The sequence below is a fragment of the Heterocephalus glaber genome, unplaced genomic scaffold, assembly GCF_053883595.1.
Source record: "Heterocephalus glaber isolate CG9 unplaced genomic scaffold, H.glaber_assembly_v1.0 deba00001737, whole genome shotgun sequence".
Classification (NCBI taxonomy): domain Eukaryota; kingdom Metazoa; phylum Chordata; class Mammalia; order Rodentia; family Bathyergidae; genus Heterocephalus; species Heterocephalus glaber.
The window spans coordinates 49,471-67,046 of NW_028258445.1; the positions used below are offsets into that span (position 1 = coordinate 49,471).

At 39.3% G+C, this 17,576-nt stretch overlaps 1 long non-coding RNA gene across 2 annotated transcripts; it reads right to left on the bottom strand.

Annotated features, from left to right (window-relative positions):
- Positions 1–2,500: 2,500 nt before the first annotated feature.
- Positions 2,501–17,533, bottom strand: LOC147821417 (uncharacterized). 2 transcript variants are annotated; one of them, XR_015447020.1, is made up of 3 exons: positions 17,186–17,533; positions 13,330–13,430; positions 2,501–5,102 (listed from the first exon to the last, which is right to left on the bottom strand). It is a non-coding gene; the product is annotated as an uncharacterized LOC147821417 (long non-coding RNA). The 2 variants fall into 2 exon arrangements; XR_015447021.1 differs by lacking the exon at positions 2,501–5,102 and adding an exon at positions 5,960–9,614.
- Positions 17,534–17,576: the final 43 nt, after the last annotated feature.

Genomic DNA, 17,576 nt, shown 5'->3' on the forward strand with positions numbered 1-17,576 from the left:
TGGGAGTCTCCCGGGCTAGGGCAGGCGCCCCGCGGTTCCTCCCTCGGGGTGTGCAGCCAAGTCTGCCAGCCTACGCACACTGGGCATGCAGGGTCCACTGTCTGGGAGCCAAAGAGTCGAGCTTTGGCTCGCAGGGATGGGCTGGGAATGAGGCTGGCTTTGGGTTTACTATCAGGGATCCCTTCCTCCTGCTGTCCTCCTCTCCTGTGTCCCTGGGCTAGGGAGCTCCTGTCAATGCTGCCCGCACCTCCAGGTCGTCACCTCCACATGGACCCCTCTTGCCTCTATTTTCTATCCTGTGCTCCTCTCCTCTTCCATCCTCAAGACAATCTCCTTGTCTCTGGGCCCCGAAAGGTCCCACGCCATGCATTCCTGCGTTCCCGATGCCCTGCTGCTCCCACTCCGCAGCCTGTGGGCAGTGTCTTCCCTATCCTCAGTGACACGTTGCCCAGGTGAGGTGGGAAGGAAATCTGACCTGGAACCAGATGTGACCCAGTCCCTCGCCCAGAAGAGGCCTCCGCGTGGCCCCGGGGAACAGTCCTCCTGCCCGGTCGGTGACCACTGCCCGCGCTTCCCAGGGCGGGCGCCTGTGATGGGCATATCTTCTGTTGTGTTGGTGTTCCCTTCATTTATAGAATTTTTTAATGTACAAATTGCACTCAACTCTATAAAGGCAAATGCTGCTTTTTGTAGCTCATATAACAGGGTTCCATATTTGTAGTATACTGCAATAATATTTTCTACATCCAGCTCTTTAAGTGATCCTTGTTCTGGTGGCTTTGCGTATGTGTGCCCTAGTTGAATTAAGGAACTTTAAGGGTTATAAAATGAAAGCAAAAAAATAAAGTATTTGTTTTCTGCTAGATAGAAAAAAAAAAGTACTACGGCTGAATTTGAGTCTAATCTGAATGTGTATTTTGTTGAACATTGTTATCCCTTACATTTTGTTTTCTGTTTATATTTTTTTCACTTTTCTACCTTTTCCATCTTCTTTTTAGCATTCTGAAACTTTCCTCATTCCTTTTATTTTTCTTCTAATGGATTAAAAGTGAGTACTTAGGGTTTAAAATGAGAAATTACTTAATGAATATGTCCTGATCAGTAGAGATGGTTTGACTTTATTGCTGGTCACCCTAAAAAGCTGTGCTCATGAATACTATACTATCACAGCAGTGCCTTGATGACACACCATGCAATTTATTGCACTACATGTGACTGTCAGTGGTCTAGTGATCACACATATGCCACAGGGTGACCCCCCCCCCAATACTCCTTGATGGACACTCAAAGGACTCTGCAAACTGAGCCCTCTTGTAAACCTTCCTGGAGCCCACTCCTTTTCAGCTACTGTAGGGAACAGGGAAAGGGGACGTTACTAGAACCTCTGCAGTAAGTCCTAGTCTCCTGTGAGCCACGGCAGCACACGGCGAATTACAGGAAAGCTAGAAAAATGAGACTGAGAAACTGAGCTTTGGGTCTGATCACTGCTGCTCTGGGCAGCACAAACGAAAGACCCCAGCTTACCACACCTTTTATTCAGTACATTGGGAGAAACAAATGTAACAAATGACTTGCAGAGAGTTCAGTACATCCTGCGTAAATAAGATGTAACAATCCAAGAACAAGGAGGAACTGAGTAGATGTTTGTTCCTCCCAGGACTTTTCAGCTCCCAGGATGTTTCTTGTCCTGGAGAGTCACAACATCACTGGATCGTTGAGGTCTCAGTTGTGACCGGAGGCCAAAATGGAGTTATGTCTCAGAATTCCATAGCTGGGCTGTAGGCAGGAGAACTAGGCTAACCAAACGATTTTACCCTAAAATTATGTAGCATTGCTCCCGACAAGCCACTCTGACCTGCATGCCCTCATCAACCACACAAGGACCCATCCCATTCAGTGTGTTAGTTTGCCCCTTTGGACTTGAAGAAATCCCCCCATTTCTTTTATTTTCTTCACATCGTGCTCGTATCCTGCCCTTATTTGTGCTACATCTCAAGACTGATTCCCTTCTTTGTGTACTTCTCAAACTGCATGTGATATTCCTGCAGTAGATTGTTATGCATTTTTTGTCCCTACCTCTCTCACCCAACACTTAAATATGTAGTACTCATTTTTTTTTTTTTTTTTGGTACCGGGGATTGAACTTGGGTCCTTGCGCTTGCGCAGCAGGCGGCGAAACCACTGAGCTGAATCCCCAGCCCCAGCTACTCTTACCACATGCAAAATTTTCAAACCGTATTTCCTTCTTTTGTAGAGCTCTTAAGAAAATGTTCAATATTCAACAAAACGTGTTGTTTCATTACTGCCTTCTCACAAAGCATTTAAGTAGGACGTATAATTTCAAAAAAACAAAAAGAAACTTCCTCTGTTAAAAGAATAGTAATAGAATGTTTTGTACTGTTTCATCTTTATATATAATTCATTTTTTACAATGATTTCAAACCACTGTTCCATAGTCAAAAGAGAGTTCTTTTGTAAAAGCATCATTCTTATTCATTCATTTTCTCTCTCTCTCTCAGCAGTACCTGGCATCAAATCCAGGGATACACTACCTCTGAGTTACATTACTAGCCCTTTTCTTTCTTCTTTCTTTCTTTCTTTTTTTTTGAGACAGGGTCTTGCTATGTAGCCCAGGCTGGCCTTGCACTTGAAGCAATATTCCTGCCTCAGCCTCCTGAGTGCTGGGATTACAGGTATGCACCACCACTGCTGGACTCTTAGCCCTTATTTTGAGACAAGGTCTCCCAAAGTTGCCCTTGGGGGTACTCAAACTCATGAGCCTCCTTCCTCAGTGTGGGGAAAAATGAAGTCTAAGATGGCTACACGTTGGTTCATGCTGTATGTGTGTGGAGGGGGTGATTTCCAGTAGCCATTAAGTCCAAGTCAGCAAGATTTCGGCACAGGCACACCTTGTCCGTCTCACTGTAAGTAACTTACAAGGTTGTTACTGGCACATAGCCAGTACTGTATATTTTGGTATAAATCTAGACTGCCATGAGGGCTGGCAGGAGACTAAGAAGCTGTGGACTGCAGCAAGAACGGGCTGGCTAGGGGTGAAGAACTGTTGTGTGTGTACAGGGGCAGAGCGGCTGGACAGATAGGGCAAGTGGGCAACTGGGCAGTGGCTGGTGGTAGCTGAGAATAAAAGATGTTTAACAGTGCCCACAGCTCTGCATTCCTTCTTTGGGCTGCCTGAATCTCAAGTGAACAGCCCCAGCCTGAAATGGTGACAAGGTAACCTCCCCGTATGTTGTGATTACAGGCATGTGCCACCATACCAAGCTAAAAATGTGTCCTTAAGCTATGTGTGTTAACTATCAAGATAATTTCTTTCTTTTCTGATGAGGGCAACATTTAGTAAGTACTGCAAAAGGTTAATTTTTGAAATTGTCTTCAGCTAGCCAGGAAGAAACTTGTATTTAGTGAGAACTATAATCTAATCTATGTTCTCTTCTATCAAAGCAAAGCATTTACGTAGCCTTTTCTTGAGAAAAGACTAAAGAACATTTAAAGTTACTGGTATTTCTTTTCCTAAAGCAAAAGGAAGTTTTCATTTAGTATCATTACTGTCAATTTTTGTGAAGTTTGTTGTTCAACAGGGACATGCTTTCACTCTTATTTCTGTCAAGTTGTTACTTTTTTTCCAGGGTGGAAATAAGACAAAGCATAAGGAAAGGTAAAGAAATCTGGCACTGTGCCCAATGAACACACTAAAAACTCCTGGAGATAAAGGCTCTTGATATACAAGGGAAAGGGAAAAGGAATGTTGTCACTTACATGCATGTTTTCTTTAGCTTGGGTATGTAGTTTTACTTCCTTTATTTTGACATTTATTCACTTCCCCTGTCTTAAATTTTTGCCTGAACTTTGAGAAAAACACAACAGTATAAATATAGTGTTATGGCTTGTGTCTAGCTGTCCCCCCAAACCCTCATGCACTCATAGGTAGTGTTTTTCAGAAGTGGCTGGATCTAGGGAATGTGATACTGTGATTAAGGGTTTGTGGCACTGGATTAGTCCACTAATTGATTTGTCATAGTTCTGGGTGTGGATAATGGAAAGGTCCACGCTGGGTGTGGTGGCACCACCCAAAAGGCTTCTAGCCTGGATGAGATAAAAGGGAAAGGGTGGCTTCTGCTTTCCTGCTTTGCTGCCTTCTGCCTGCCATACTATGGACTGTTTCTCCTCTGTGATGCCCCTCTGCCATTGCAACCTTGCCTTGGAGCTGACTATGGACTGAAACCTCTATAAACTGTGAGCTGAAACAAACCTTTCCTCTTTTAACTGTGGGTATCAGATATTGTGTCTCAGTGATGAGAAAAGAAACTTAAGACATATACTAAGCTTTATTATGATCTTTCCCATATGTAGGATAGAATTCTAATGTTAAATGAAGTTCTTCACTAACTAAATTTTTCTCTAAATTTAAGATATATATAATATAAATAAATGCTATATGTGAATATATAATATATGGCAAACTTTAAAACTAAAAGAAGACAGAAGCTTCATCATAGTTATACAGTACTTTTTAAATCAGTTGTCCTTAAATATATCTTCTATACATATTTTGGGGGGAAAGATCTTATACTCTATGTAGTATAAAATAAAAAACAATTACATACGGACCTATACCAAAATATTAACGATGGTTTTATCTAGACAGTGGAATACAAATTCTTCTCCTGTTTTTTGCCAAATGAAATAGTTACATCTTAGCTAAATGAAATAGTTTCAAATTATTTTATATTTAGGCAGATAAATGTAATACCTAAAGTAGGATTATTGCAGTGTTTTATTATTTCCACAAGTGCTATTAATTTCAGTAACAAATAAGAAGCATTATACGTTCATATTTAATTAACATTTAAAGGAACAAAAGTACACCGTTGAAGAAAAAGTTGTAAAATTAATTAGCCATAAAGAAAAAGTTCATTTCATCCTTCACATTCTCAATCACTGAGAACCTGGGTGTAAACTGGACTCATCATTCAACTCCTGCCAATCTTTACCCTGGCCCCGTAGCCCCACCACTGTGGGCCATGATGAGGTAATCCTTTGGAGTCTTTACTGGCAGAGAACTCTAGGGGATCTTCTTTCTCCTATAATGAAAGGTACAGTGCTATCAGTTCCCTAACACCCATAAAAACTACGTGCCACAATGTTCTCACGTAACTCCAAATATTTCTTAACTGCTGAGAAAAATCACACAGAGTGCTTCCACTTATTAAAAAAATACTTCAAAGATAAAAAATATCTGGTTTATTCCCTTTGGGAGACAGGGGAAGAAGAGAGGGAATAAAAAGCCCAACTCCACAGCTTTTAAAATTATGTTTCATTGTCTTTTATTCTGCTGTGATATTGTATTCTGGCATTTAAAGAAAAATTAGTGAAACACTGACCTATTAAAAAACAACTCTGGGGAAGTGTAGCTCAGTGGCAGAGCATTTGTCTAGCATGATGGGGACCTGGGTTCCTTCCTAAGCACTGAAAATAAAAAAGGAAAGAAAAGAACTCATAATAAGGTGACCACTGTAATCTTTATTGTTAAGATCTCTAACAGCCTTAAGGAAAATAGTTGCCACATGATATAGGGCATACATTTCCCCAAATTAATCTACTAATAAAATAAATTAAGCATAATTTTAACTTACTCTATGTACCTACATTAGAAATCAGATTATGGCTAACATATTTACACAAGACATATACCTATACATGAACTACGAACACATAATATAGATTACATGAAGTGAGGGGAGGTTATGTATCAAGCCAAGTCAGTATTATGAAACAAATAATGTATCTCTCTCTGTAGTGTTCACTGCAGAATATAATCTTAGTACCTGTAAAGGAATTTTTTCAGTCACTTTGTCAGTCAATAAATGTAAGGCTAACCCATGTCCAAGATATCTTTCCTTCTAAGAAGAACATGTAGTGTAAGTTAGAAAAGAGGATCTGGTATATTATATTAACATGGAATGAGGAGGACAGAAGCATAGCATATGCAGAATATTTACATAGCAGCTTACCCATGTAAAAGAAACACAGACAGGTGATGGCTGAAAAGTTAAGCAGATGTGAACTGACCACAGCCTGTGCAATTAAACAAGAATGTAGGGCCGGGGATTTAGCTCAGTGGTTTCGCCGCCTGCTGTGCAAGCACAAGGACCCGAGTTCGATCTCTGGTACCAAAAAAAAAAAAAAAGAATGTAGGTATCGTATACACACATGGGGTTTAGACATATGTATATGAAAGAGAATTTGACATAACTACATACATAACTACATGTGTGATGCAGTCACTTGTGAGCATGCTCTGTTGCATCAAGAGTACTCTAAACAGTAAGTAGCAAATGTGTGTTCATAGTCTCATATAGTTTTATACTAGCTTTGTGATCTATATTCCAAAACTTAGGCAGTATTCTAATTAGCCCATTCGGAATAACACCTAAGACCAAGTCAAAGGCACCACATGTTTGTATTGGAAATGGAAATAATCACAAGCATGTGTCATGTCTCTGAAAATAAGGATCACTTGTTTGTGAGGTGGGGTGAGGTGGTTACTGGGGATTGAACCCAGGACCAGTGCACTGAGCAACACGCCCAGTCCTTTTTAAATTTTGATCCAGGGTCTCATTTAGTTGTTAAAAGCCCAGTCTGGGCTTGAACTCAGCCTCCCAGGGTGCTGGAATTACAAGGTGGATCACTGGCTAGAGCTAAAAACCCCTTCTTAATGATGAAGGAAAAGAGGTAGTCAAAGAGCACGGATCCCAGAACAAGAAAATCAGTAGTGACCCCGAGGACACATTTACAAACTTGAATTTAAATTATACACACACGTCTCTATTTTTATACATACACACATATATTCACACAGTTATAAGTATATCAATATATCTATTCATTTTATTTTTAAGTATTTTCTAAGACGCTCATAACCAAACCATGCTCCAAATAAAAACTATCAATAATGATAAATTTGAATAGGAGTAGTTTTCTTTTTTTTTGCTTAAATTCTTTTATTGGTACAGTTTAGGTATACAATAGGTTTACATTTATCATTGGGTGCTTGTACCTGTACATGATGTATCTTGGTTTTTGTTTTTTCCCCATTACCTGTCCACCCTTCCCTATTTACAAAAACTTTCTTTCCATTTTTTCCTTTTCTCATAATTTTTCCTTTCCCTTCTTCCCTTTCCCCTTCCCCTCCCACCATCCCTACCCCTTTGGACCTTTTCTTCCTATTTCAAATTATCAATTATTCATTTTAATCATTTTAATCCTTATTTACACTTTCAGTTTCTCACACCAGAGAAACTATTTGGTATTTACACATGTGTGTCCTACTTATTTCACTTAAGAGTATGGCCTCAATATGCATCCATTTAGCTATAAATGTCTCTAGTTTCACATCCTTTATGGCTGAGTAGTAATCCATTTATTAAAAAAACCACATCTTCTTTATCCAGTTTCCAGGAGATGGGCACTTGGGCTGTTTCCAAGTTTTAGCTCTTACCAACTGTGCTGCTATAAACATGTGTGCACATATATCTATATGGTATGATTCTTTTAATTCTTTTGGGAAGATCCCCAGCAGGGGAATAGCTGGGTCAAATGGGCCCTCTAGCCCTAGTTCTTTGAGGTATCTCCATACTGATTTCCACAGTGGTTGCAGCAGTCTGTACTTCCACCAACAATGGAGAAGGGTTCCTTTCTCCCTGGATTGGAGTAGTTTGAAAAAGTTTACAAGGATTGCTACAGAACTATCAGTAGCAAGTTTTATTGTTGTTAGTTTTTTGAAGTGCATGCCAAATGTGTACTCGCTGAGCCACACACTACTCCCTGGAAAAATTCTTAATAGATTATCTAAATGAAACAATTTACAGTTAGGTCAGATCTGAAATGAAGGACATGAGCCAAGGAAATGCCAGGTTACATTTAAGGGCTAATTATACCTACAAGACCAAACATTACAGAGCATTTATTTTGGCATAAATTAAATACCAATACTTCCAGCATGTAAAATATGATACTTAAAATGAGAGAGAAAGAAAACTATGATTCATGATCTTATGTGGTTAAATGGTTAAAGCCGGAAAAAAACAAAGCTTCTAATGACAACTTTTGAGCATTTTCTTTTTCACTACTCCTGATTTTATTTTTTGCTGGTTCATTTTCAACAAATCACGTTAAAGCAATATTTAAAAGTAAGGATGTAATGCACACTTCTTTCGGCTAAAAGCAACAATCTTACTGTAATGTGGCTTACAACGAGGTGGAGCTTTTTCGGTCTTGCACACATAAGCAGTCTGTAGAAGCAGTCTGTGCAAGGCTTTGGCAAGTTTCTAAATATACTTCCTTCCTAATAGGACTAAAAGATTTATTATTTGTTGCCAGGGTTTCTTGGTCCAAAGCCAAGCAAGATGACCTTGTCCTTGAATAAAACAATAGGACACTGCTTCCTGTCAGGCCTCTCTGCAAGCAAGCACAGTGGAAACCCTCCCAAAGAGATAAGTTTATTTCACCTCAGGAAATACAAGTGTCATAATAGACAAAATAAAGATCAGATAAAAGAGAACGGTACTCTTCACCCAAAAGGGGCATAACCCTATAATTAGCACTGGTACTGATTTTGTACACTGCTAAGGAAAAAGCAACAATCAAATTATATTAAGGAGGCACTTAACCCAGTGCTTAGAAATGACGTCAAATTTTCATGGTAGGATAAAACAAAGTTTTTTGAAATTGAGAAACTGATTCTTCTTAAATCTGTTCTAGTTAACAGAGGGGGCGGAGGCAGAGAATAAGGCCGCACTCCTTTGCAGGGTCTTTAATTACAGTCCTTAACTTGACAGGCTCCTAACATCCTGCACCCCAGCACCTGGACTGACCTCTTTCTCTAACACAGTTCATCCCGCTGGTGATGATTTTGTTTTTCCTCACAACCTCCTGTATCCTCACATTCTGCTATACTTCCCTGCCTTGCATCCTCACCTATTATTTTTCCAGCTTTGAAAAGACTTCTCTACTCCTGACTCTTCACAGTGATGAATGGTTTTAAATTCCATTCATATCCTTAACATATGTTATGGGGAAGAAGGAGAATTCACTCCAGATAGGTTCACTCAGTTTAAATTTCTACGGACCAATTAGAAGAATTAATAAAAATTAAATATTACATATTAGGTACTACTGAATCACTATTGAGAGGTGGCCAAGATAAATATGAGGAAACAAGAAACAAGTCAAAGTCAAGCAAAGGGCACTGAAAGAGGAGAAATGGGAAGAGAAAATGAACCTGAAGTGTTTGTAATCAGACCATGTTATCCCAAGCCTAAAAAGCACGGTTCAGGGGAAAAATATGTTTATAAAGGGAAGAATATAGAGTATAAAGGGCCTTCAGTGACCAACGGGAATGCAGACAATGTTATTCTTCATCCTTCTTGGATAAGGAACTTACGAAGGGATGAAACTGATGCCACAGCTACACATGGTCGTTACACATGGACCTGTGTAATGTGAGAGGTGGTCGTGAGTTACAGCTGGGCTCCATGATGTATGCAGGGCTCACCAGGGCAGAAACAGAGGAGACAAACAGCGAGGCTCAGCACCTGGGGGGGGGGGGCAACAGTCATTGTCAAGCCAGCAGAAGTTACAAAGGGAGCAGGCTGAGGAAGTGCAGACATGGAGCTTATGTTTAGAGAGTGGACCAGCAAGGAGGAGGCAGGATGATCTCTAGCCCAGGAGCTCAAGGCCAGTGACATCCCATCTCCAAAGGAAAGATATACAGTTGTCCTCTGTGTGCACAGATCCCAGTTTCAGATTCATCCAATGGTAGACAGCACGTTAAGCGGCAAAAAGGAGAACACACATGGTAGAGGGCCAACACTGAAAAGTTGGACGAGGAAGGAACTGGACTAAAGGGCAACCTTTCTTGATCATCCTTATTCAGGCTTTGAGATAATTCATTGCAAAATGAATTATTATCGTCATTGCCTCAGGCAGGCAATGGAATTCCATAGTTAGGTTCAATGTTGACCTTATGGGAAAATTTGATTTGGTTCTCATCCAGTTCAGTTTGTGACCAGAATCATGGAAAGAATTAAGTTGATGAACTGAGGTACCACTGTAATTTTAATCACAATATCATTGCTCTATTATATTAGCAGTGATTTAGGCCTGGGGTTTAGCTTGGCCTTGGCGCTTCGAATGCCTTGACAACACAAGGTTCTAAGTTTGATTCCCCAGTACCAGAAAAAAAAAATCTATCAGAGAGAGAGAGAGAGAGAGAGAGAGAGAGAGAGAGAGTGAGAGGGAGGGAGGGAGGGAGGGATGTCACACATGCCAAGAAGGAGTAGTGAGGAAAAAAGTACGCACTTTTAAAAAGTTGTATATTCTACTAGTTAATACCAGGTACCATGATTCTACAGTAAATTAGACTGCATTGGGCCACCTAAGAGAGGTAGGTAGCTTTGTGGTTAAAGCAAGGCCTCTGAAATGAGACAGACCTGGGTCCCAAATGATGGTTCTGCCACTTATGAGTACTGTGTCTCTTGGAAAAATAATTTATCTGTTTTCCTTGACTCTAAAAAGACCATAATATATCTTGAGAGGTTTGTATAAGGAACTAAGTCAGATAATGTATAATACAGTGCCTACTATTCAATTCATGCTCAATAAGTGGGAGCTACTGAAATTTACCCCCTACATTTAGTAAGGCACTCCCCTCTGTGGTATACTGTTTCTTATTACTTAACCATGACAAGGTATGATAATTTAGTGGGATAGCCCATCACATAAACCAGCAATTTTATACAATTGTGAAGCTGGAGAACAAATGACCAGTTTGATAGTATTAAATTCATTTACTTTAAAGTGATCTAAAAGTTTTAAAAATTTACAAAGTTTCAAAGGCATCCCAAATTTGTAGGATTTTCAGAGGCATCGAAGGTGGGCAAAATTGGGAGGGGAAGGCTCTATGGTACAAAATTAAAATGTTGATAAATTGAGTAAAGAAACTAAATATTAGCCCAACATTTTCCTCAAGATATAAGGTCTATAAAACTTTTTTTATATAACATCAGTTTACAATCTATACAACTACTGCTCCATGGTGGTCTTTTTTTTTTTTTTAGTACTGGGGATCGAACTCGGGACCACTGAGCTAAATCCCTGGCTCTCCAAGGTAGTCTCTTGAAAAATTCAGTTTTAGAAAACACTTCTGAAATGTTAATAATCCCCTTTTATTTTCCAAATCTCACAAGGTCTTTACATTTTATATTTACAAAATCACAAGATTCCTCTGATGCTAACTGAAAAGCACTATATCACTATAAAAATACAGCCTGGTTTTGGGTGCATTTCTGGTGATTCATATTAGTGTTATCAACTGATCATATGGAAAGGGGACAGGAGGATGTGTGATAAAATATGGCCTGTGACTTCATTAATCCAAAATTCAATTAAATGAGAAAGTCATGTATATTTATTATACAACTATTATGTGCCAGCAGTATATAAATGAAGAAAACCCCATAAGATCTGAACCATTTTGATAAAATACAGTGACTGAGTTTACTACATGTGCCAAATGGTAGCAAAAAAGCCCTCCTCCCAATTTAATATGTTTTTTTTAGTACCACTCAATTCTGTACTCAAAGAAAAAAAGCCACTTTTTAAAAACCACGAATGTTTTGAAGGACCAAAAGCAAAATTATTTGTGAATTTAGCAATTTGGCTCATTTGAAATTAGCAGATTTTTCTCATAAAGCAACACAGGTTGAGGGAGGGGCATTCTCACTCATTTTTGCTCAGCAACTGTGGACTAGACCACCAGTTACTGAGGGCCAAAGCAATTTTCTCTTATTCAAGTTCTCCACTATAATTAAGCTTTAAAGGTCTGATTATTAAACAGCAAAGTGCAGATCGCCGATGGCCTAGTCAGCGAGCAGACAGCAAGCTCTTGGTGTCACCAGCTGCCAGCTCCACTGCACAGGATTCTCTGGGGGGAAATTCTTGGATTCTGATTTCTAACATGTCTCAAGGGGAATACCACTTACATCTTAGCTAAGTTACTTTTCTCGTTTCCGAGACAAAATACCTGACACAAAGTTAAAGGAGGAAAGGTTTATTTGGCTCACAGTTTGTAGAGGTTTCAGTCCACAGTGGGCTGGCTCCAAGGCAGGGCGGCATAAAGATGCATCACTGAGGAGGGCCAGTTCATGGCAAGCAGAAAGCAGCAAAGCAGTAAAGTAGGGAAGAAGCAGCAGCAAGCAACAAGCAGGCCTCTTTCTGTCCCTTATATTCTATCCAGGGGGAGTAGCCCTCACACCCAGGATGGGCCTTCCCATTATCCAAGCACAGAATTATGCCAAGCCAATCAGGGGGCCAATTTAGTAATCACACTCCCTTGATCCCAGCATCACACCCTTGATCCCAGAATCACACACTCTTGATCCAGCCACCTCTGAAAAGCCTCACCTATGACCACATGAGGCTTTGGGAGGACATCTAGACACAGCCATAGCATGTTTTCTATGAATTGCTTGATACCAAGTTATTTTATGGACAGTATTACTTTTGCCTTACCTTACATGCTAGGGAGATATAAAGCACTCATCAGGAAGGTACTCTGTGCACTCTTCGGTGATCTCTGTCCTAACTGCTCTTGTCTTCACAAAGCTATTAATACTTTTCCTTCCTCTCTTGACCACAAAATACTTTTCATAATTGTCTTTGCTCATTAAATTTATATTAGTAATTTAAATACCATCCTTCTTTATTTTTAAAAAATATCTATGAAAAAGGTGAGCAGGGAGCCTTTGTTTTAAATTGTTTCTAAGTTTCCTCAAGTACAGTTTAACTAGAACTCTTACTTTTATCTAGAAAAATCATGACTACAAAGCTTAATTTCAAAGATCCTCCTAATAAAATCAAACTACAATGGAATGCCTTCACAACTACTTTTCCTATTACTGGAATTAAGTACAAATAATAAACTCCTTCAGATTTGATACACCTCTGAAATACAGCACCCCAATTATATAGCACCTCAATATATAACACTAACATCTCCATCAAAATAATCTGAAGTTTATTCACAAACAACAAATATCTATTTTTCTTTTGGTACCGGGGATTGAACTCGGGCCCTTGTGCTTGAGAGGCCAGCAGCAGAACCACTGAGCTAAATCCCCAGCCCCCAACAAATATCTAAGATTAATAAAAATTCCCCTTATAAATTATAGCCAAGACAAGTTCAAAACACTAATAAACAATTTTCCTGAAGGGAATCTTGTAAAAATCAAGTAACTGTATTTTACATACGTGATGGAGAGTCTCCAAATCAGGTGTAAATATTGGTTGCTTTGGAGCTTTCTGCGAATACTTCTTCATCTTCCTCTTGCTATGTTCTACAGTGTTGGTAACTGTCAAAATGAAAATTAATTGATTTGAGTTTTGCCTTCAAGTTTAACACTACCAGCTTCTATTTTGCCGTAACAGTCAAGTGGCTGACCAATATTCTACAATAATTTTTTAATAAGCATATAAATTTAGCCAAAAAATAAACAGAAGTTTCTAATAAAAATATTTAATATTTTACATGGTTAATGTACAGTGTGTACATGAAATTGTTATTAAAATACAGTAATAACTGTATATTAACAAACTTGATAAAACCCAGCACTTGGAGGCAGGGAGGGAAGTTGAGACAGGAGGATCACATGTTGGAGTCCGGCCTGGGGGACTTACCAACTTTAGTGAGATCTTACCACAAAAATAAAAAGTTACCACACACACAAAAAAAGAGCTGGGGATTTAGTTTTATGTGAAGGCACTGGGTTCAGTCCTCAGTACCAAAAAGAAAAAAAAATTAAATATCCATGTCCAGATTCTACACCCTGAAAGATTCAGATACATCCTCTTCCAATCTGATTTTCTGAAGCAATAATATTGTAAGGTGTGTATGTTAAGGGCTCAGATGTGGAAAACCAATTATTCCCAATTCTGAAGCTTCCAATTTTGCATGTGCAACTAATATTTTCATCTCATTTATTTAGAAAACAATAGACCATTCCCTTCCTTGAGAGCTTCCAGAGAATTTACTATTGTTAAGTTTATACTTTCAAGTTTTAGACAATCTTGTGTATTGCAATCACTGATCACATTTTCACATTGGGAATTATAGCCATTCTGGGGAGCTGAGACTGCCCTGAACCTATTAATTATTATTAATTAAATACCTTAATTACCCAACCAGTGCAAAAATTCTGAAGAATTTATAAATTGAACATGAGTAAGTTATTTTCAAAAACCACCCAAGGATGGCACACCCCTTGACACTTTAGAGGAAGACAGGAAGTAAAAAACAAATTTTAAACCTGCTGTGGAACAGTTCATCACAATATCCCACACACCAGCACAGACTTCAATAGAAATCGTATCTTCAATTTATAGGTGTGGTTTTGAAGATGAAAGCTCAGCCCGTCATATCCAAGTTCAAACTTGGATTATTCTACTTCTCTGTGATGGTAAATAGGACATTTAACCTCTGCCTTTCTCTTCTAAGAAACAGCATAAAATTTAAATTCCATATTCAGTATAGCTGTTGTAATCCATAAACTATATTCTATGAAAAATATGGCATTACATATAATATTAAATTCTTTATACACTTACAGCTATACCCTGACAAGGCAACTGGGGGTAAATAATTGCAATTTTTAGATGAAATAATTTTATGTTTCTAATAAGACTATCAAAAAATAAGTTTGGCTGAATGAAATATAAATTATTACTCATTCACCAACTGAGAGCAAGTTCTGTTTCTCATCCTATTTATTCTTGGGCACCCTGGTTTCATTTTCAAAGGTGAGACTGGAGTCTTCTAAGTAGCAGGGTGAATAAAATGTGCAAACAGCTCTGTCTACTTTAATAAATATTCAAATCTATTTGTTCGATCAGTTTGCTGCAAAAAGTATGACACATTTCATCAAAGCTTCAGAAATCAGTTTCAACATGCTTCCATATGATGAACTCAGCAATACTGAAACATGTAACAAAATGGCTGAGTCTCAAAATCACTTTGCCAAATAAGACACCAAACACAAAAGTCTACAGTGCATGATTCCACTTATCGTATATGAAATGCTAGCCAGAGATAGAAAGCAGATAAGAAGTGGCAAGGGGGTCGGGGGTCAGGGTAGAAATGATGACAAAGGCAGAAGCAGACTTCTGAAAAGATGAAAACTATTATAGTAGTGTTTAAAAAGACTACATATACTTGTCAAAACCCAATAAACTCTAAACTTAAAATTTCTTATGTAAAGTATTTTTCAATATAATTGACAAAACAAAATTCTTAAACATTCAAAGAAATTATGCAATTTATTCAGAATTTATTCAGAAGGACAGGGAAAAATGCACTGGTCATTTATCAGTTAGACTGATGCCAAATTTTAAAAAGGTATCAGGCTTAAATTTTTTTAAGTTAATGAAATATTCCACAGTTCAATGTAGTTTTCTTTCTTATCTGCCATCTGTTCCCTAAACATTGGTGTGAAAAATTCCCATTATCATACCAAGAGAATGGAAGAATTTCAACCAAAAAATACTGCGAAACAAACTTTCAAGAAGTAATGAAATCTAGAGCCTTTAGGCAACAGACTTTTTTAGGGACACAATGATCCGTTTGGTGAAACAAAAGACAAGTAAGACAAAAAAAGCTCAATAAACAGAAAAAAGGTAAGCAGTGCTGCCTAAAATGTTTAAAATGTCAGTTTTGGAGAATTACAAAAGGATATTTTACTTAGCAAAGTAAACACTGGAGGTTGTAAGAGCTATACTTTAAAGAAAAGCAATTTCTAAAAATCACACTACTGTAAAAATTGGAGCCCAATTTGCTATCAGCAAGGCACACATTAGTGTTTCAATGGGTCACAAATGACAGTCACAAATCTAGACAGGCATAGCAGCGCATGCCTATTACAGCAGCACTCTAGAAGCCTGACACAAGAGACTTGAAAGTTAAAACCCCAGCCTGAGCAATTTAGCAAGACCCTGTTTCAAAATTTTTTAAAAAGGGAGTGGGGATGTAGCTCAGTGCCAAGGCCCTGGATTCATTTCCCAGTACACATTTGCACAACAAGCTGTCAACACACATCTCCCTCCTTCCTAATGTCCTACAGATGACAAGCCTTAGTAGTTTTTGTTTCTCAGATTATAAACTGTTTTAAAAGTACTGAACTGAGATACATTATGTGTATGTGCATATTTAGCACAAATTTGTATATAATAAAAGTCCTCATACAGCTAGGTGTTAGGGCTGAAAAGGACTATTCAATTATCATAATTATGGTTTGAGATCAAAACATTCAACTAGAAGCTTTTCTAGAGTCTTCAAAATTTCAAATCATTGTTGCTATTACTGGGGGGAGGGGACGGGCATTTTGTTGCTTGAGGGAATAAGGTTTAAATGAAAGTGGCTGAGGCAGGAGGATCACAAGTTAGAGCTTAGCATGGGATACACAGTGCGTCTAAGGTCAGCCTGCACTATTCAGGGAGACCTTATCTGGAAAAGAGAGGGAAGAGGAGGGGGAGAGACCGACCACTAACAAACTTTAAGAAATTAATCTAAAATCCAATGGAAATTATAATGAATAACCTGAGATTAACTTATTTCTCGGAGACAGAAAGAAATGATATAGGACAGCAGAAGCTGTATGTAAATTCAGAAATAGAGATTGGCCTGCAATTTCTTTGTGAGGAAAGACAGAAAACATGGGCGTGGCAGGAATGGAAAAAAAAGATTCGTCAGAGTGGTCCAGTTTTGGCATAGCTGAACGAAACTGCTGAGCAATAAATACTGGCTTCATGTGCCTCCCTGTGGTGCACACGTCTCGAATCTCAGCACTTGGAAGGCTGAGGCCGGAAGGTGGCAAGTTCAGCCCAGCCTGGGTCACTCAGCAAGACTCGGAAAATAAATGAAAAGGGCTGTGGATGGATGCTACTCGGTGTGGAGTCCCTGAGTTTAATTCCCAGTATTATTTTTAGAGAGAGAGAAAGGAAGAAAAGAAAGGAAGGAAGAAAAAAGAAAGGAAGGGAGGGAGAGAAAGAGAGAAAGAAAAAGAGGAAGGAAGGAAGAGAAAGAAAGGAAGAAGGAAGGAAAGAAAGGACTACTCACTTCAGCCTTCAGCCATGGCTGGGCAGGGGCGCGCATAGGACGGGCGCGTCCCTAATGGCATGCGCATGCGCCCCCGGTCCCTCCTCAGTGTTCAGCAGCAGCCCGTGTGGCTCCGGGCTTGGAAGGCGCTCTCGGAGGCTCTTCGGTGGCAGATGCGAGGTTCCCTCTGCATTGCCCGCAGGTGTCAGACGCCGGCGGCAGGGATGGAGCAGGCGGCCGAGGCACGGGTGCCCACGGAGTTAAGAGGCACCTCAAGTTTCCCCCGCCGTGGCTCTGAAGGGCCTTCGGGTCCTCGTCCTACCCGCAGGGCTCCCTTTGCTCTGTTTCTGCGCAAAGCAGGAAACCACTTCACTGGGGCGCGGGGCGCGGAGCCAATAGGGTCACTAACGCC